This window comes from Rhagoletis pomonella, unplaced genomic scaffold (assembly GCF_013731165.1).
Source record: "Rhagoletis pomonella isolate Grant_MI unplaced genomic scaffold, Rhpom_1.0 Rhpom_scaffold_00046, whole genome shotgun sequence".
NCBI lineage: Eukaryota > Metazoa > Arthropoda > Insecta > Diptera > Tephritidae > Rhagoletis > Rhagoletis pomonella.
Genome location: NW_023458600.1, coordinates 117,579 through 121,726, shown reverse-complemented (window position 1 = coordinate 121,726; position 4,148 = coordinate 117,579). Strand labels below are relative to the sequence as shown.

The 4,148-nt window shown below is 33.8% G+C and overlaps 1 protein-coding gene across 1 annotated transcript in view; it reads left to right on the top strand.

The window, feature by feature from the left end:
* Window positions 1-4,148, top strand: part of LOC118749766 — a 44,839-nt gene that overhangs the window by 10,038 nt on the left and 30,653 nt on the right. The gene's annotated exons all lie outside the window — the stretch shown is intronic.

Below are 4,148 nucleotides of genomic sequence, written 5' to 3'. Positions count from 1 at the left end.
GGGGGCGTGGCACCTCTCATAGGCATGCAATTTTTAATCAGCCATAACTTCGAAACTATAAGTCACATGAACTTGAAATTTGGTATGCAGTCATATATATGGTAGGTGCTTACAGCAGAGTATTTAAATGACTTTGTAAAAGTGGGCGTGGTACATCCCATAGGCGTGAAATTTGTTACCAATCACAACTTCGGAACCAAAAGTCACGTGAACTTGAAATTTGGTATACAGTCATATATATGGTAGGTGCTTATAGTATGGTATAAATAAATGAGTTTGTAGAAGTGGGAGTGACACATCAAATAGGAGTGGAGTATTTTATAAGCTATAAATCCGAAACTATAAGTCATATGAACTTGTAATTTGTTATTCATTCATACATATGGTAGGTGCTTATAGTAGGGTTTATATGAATAAGGTTGTAAAAGTGGGCGTGGCACATCCCATAGGAATATTTTATCAGCTATAACTCCGGAACTATGAGCCACATGAACTTGAAATTTGGTATGCAGACATAACTATAGGCGTGGAAATTTTTATCAACTATAATACATGAAATTGAAATTAGGTATGCAGACATATCTGCGGTAGGTGCCAGGAACCTGAAATTTGGTGTGCAGGCATATCTACGGTAGGCGCTTTAAGTAAGGCATATATAACTGAGTGGAACATCCCATAGGCGGGGAATATTCGGAATCAGATGTCACGTGAAATTGAAATTTGGTACGCAGACGTATCTATAGTAGGTGCGTATAGTAGGTTATATATAAGTGAGTTTGTAAAAGGGGGAGCGGCACGTCCCATGGACCTGGAATATTTTAACAGCTATAACTCCGGAGCTATAAGTCGCTTGAACTTGAAATTTCGTATGCAGCCATTTTAATGGTAGGTACTTATATTAGGTTATATATAAATGAGTTTGGAAAAGAGTGCATGGCACATCCAATAGGCATGGAATTTTTTATCAGCTATAACTTCGGAACTATAAGTCCCACGATCTTGAAATTTAGTATGCAGATATATCAATGGTAGGTGCTTATATATAAATGGGTTTGTAAAAGGGGGCGTGGCACATCCCATAGGCGTGGAAAATTTTATCAACTATAATTTCAAAACCATAAGCAAACGTATCTATGGTAGGTGCTTATAGTAGGGTATCTTAATATATAAATATCCCGTGTCACTGTGTTCGTTTACGCTAATCTCCGATACCGCTTAACCGATTTCAATGAAATTTTGTGGATGTGTATTGTTGGTTCCAGTTGTGAACCCGAACAAAATTTTTTTTTTTTTCATCGAAATTTTTTCTATGCTTCTCGAATCGTGCTTACCTAATATACACATAAAAATCGAACTATTCCTAAATTATATATTATATATTATTAAATTTCAATTCTGATTGTTAGCCTACTAGTTGATATCGTTTGCGGCGCTGGTCAGTGAAATTGAAAGAGTAAAAATAGAATATGGAAATTGACGATGTAAGGAAATGTTTACGGCCTTATTTATAAAAAATAACGTAGATTTAGACAGTTGTTTAATGTGACATTTTTATAAAACTTTTGTATTCAAGCAGCTTTTTAAATCTATGTATGTACTTATATTTTTATGAAAGTATTATTTCTAGTTTCTAATTTTCTAAAAACTATTTGCAGTCATTAACCAACAAATAAGTTGTCAATAACAACAACTTAAGCAATGCTGCTATACGAAATAAAATTATTAGTGGCAAATCAAAATTTTGAAAAGTGCCGATTTTCACATTCGATAGTTGGACATGGTAGCGACGAGATGTACGAGCATTTTTTTTTCTTCAGAGCTGCATACTGATTTAAGAAATTTTTTATATATTATATATATTATATATTATATGTACATACATGCGCAGCCATATAACTTGATTTCAAGAGAAACGAATTTTCATTGGGCGCGTTCAGAAGGCGCAACAGCTCAGTAACTGGTGCGATTGCACCTTCTGAACGCGTTGTCGCGTACTTGTGATCAACTGAATAGTTGCGTGTTAGATGATCGTAATATTTTTCTGATCATTTGAGACAACATGTTGGTGTGTACCTTTGAGAGTTGAATTTGACAGCTAATGTATTAAGTCGTTCAGAAGACGCATAACGATCACTGATTTTTTTTTTAGCAACGGTTGCGCTCAACTGCTGCGCTTTCTGAACCTACCCATTGATACCTTTTTTTTATAACACTGTGCGATAGCTCAAATCGGTATTGAGTAAAACCAAATGCAAGAGATAGTTTTTGAATTTCATTGAGTTTTTTTTTAATAAATACTAAAATTAGAGGTGTATGAATGGCGAAAGAAAAGCTTTATCAGATTTTTTTAAATCGAAACTACATTTTTACATATGTACATATTAGAGGTATACGCCGCCGAGCCACGCCGCCGCCGCCGTTTTTTTGTCATTCCTCACGCGCCGCCGCCGCACGCAAGTTGGTGCTCAAAAGTCTGTAACCGGATTTTTCCCCTGAAAACTACGAAAACACATCCAAAACGGAAATATAATATTATTTTTATAATATTATTTCATTATTTTGTGTACTAGCACTGTTCAACAATTTTTTTTCTTGTTAAATTGAAAAATATGTATAGAAAAATAACAAACCCAGATCATCCACTATTTCCAATAAGTCACTTCGTGTTCTAAACACTGAAAAACTAATTCATTGTACATTGATAATTGTAATTATGGTAACAGGCCATAAAGATTACTTAAAATAGAAACAATAACAAAACGGTACAAGGCACGATACAAATTTTATTCATCTATATAACCATCAGATTCAGGTTGTGTGTATTCAAAATTCTCTTCTAAAAGCATGTCTTTTAATTCTGGATCAAATGATTTTCTTTTTACTGTTTGTAAAGGTCTTAAACTCGTAATATGAGGATCAGAAGAATAAAGTAGGCGATGAAATATATCTTCAAGGTTAGCTTTCCTTGAAGTTTTTCGGCTAAAACGTTCACGATACGCTTTGAAATATTTGTTTCGTTATTCGAAAAAAAACATGCGGCAGTTCAGAGAAGTTTCTTCAGATGGGGAATTAATAGTGTCGAGAATTTGTTTGGCTGCGAACGTTAATTGTTCGTGGGAATAATCTTGACGAAGCTAAGACGTTTTCCTGCGTTTTGACTGGTCACTAAATTCCCCAAAGTCTTTAGTGGGCCTTCCTCCTTTAGGTATCTGATACCCCACAAATTGACAAGTTTATTCTAACCACGGTTTTTCCGATTCATAAAATCTATTTTTGTGTCTACCGCATCTGATCCATTTTAAGGTAATGTAGCTCTTTAAATTTCGCAAACATATTTGCAACTTCTTTCTTTCCGAAGCTGGGCAGCTGGTTTGGCTTGAAATATATTGTTCCACATCTCTGAACTTGCATTGTAGTAATTTAGATGGGCTTTTAAAAAATATTTCACACAAATCCCGATTTTTAACGGATAAAAGGGTTCCGTCTGGAATAAAAGTTATCAGTATTGAAATAAAGAATAAATACATACGGTATATACCGTTCTCTTCCATTTAGTTTGAATTTTTCTTAAAACACCCCCACTTGGAACATATTTTTGATAAAATGTGCCTGACAAAAATTAATAAGTTCACGTTAAAACACATTTTTCTCAAAGATGCGCAACGTTCTTGTGCAAATCTTTTAAGTTTACTTATATATAAAGACTTGTGGTTATAACAAAAAAAGATTCGGAAAAAGAACCTTGTGCATTTTGGAAAAAACGAGTTTAAAAATTCACTATGAAAAAAAATTGTTTATTAAAATTTGTTTCTTATATCTCAGAAACCATTGAAATTATGTAATGATGTAAAGTTGTAAAACAATCAGCACACATTGTTTATTTAACGACATAGTTCCTTCTAAACTAATAGTAACCTTAAACATAATAACATAGCCTCTAATAACACATATGAACTCGCTTTCGATATCGGAAAAAAAAATTTCTGACTGAAAAGTTAACTTTGAGCTGTTGTACGCGGCAACTGGTAATAGTTCGGAACCCAATGTTTATACACAGATTTGCTACTTTGTTATGACTCTGCTGGTATATATTTTTTATCTTAAATACCAACTTTCGAAAAATGAGTTTTGAGCATCGCCCTGTTTTG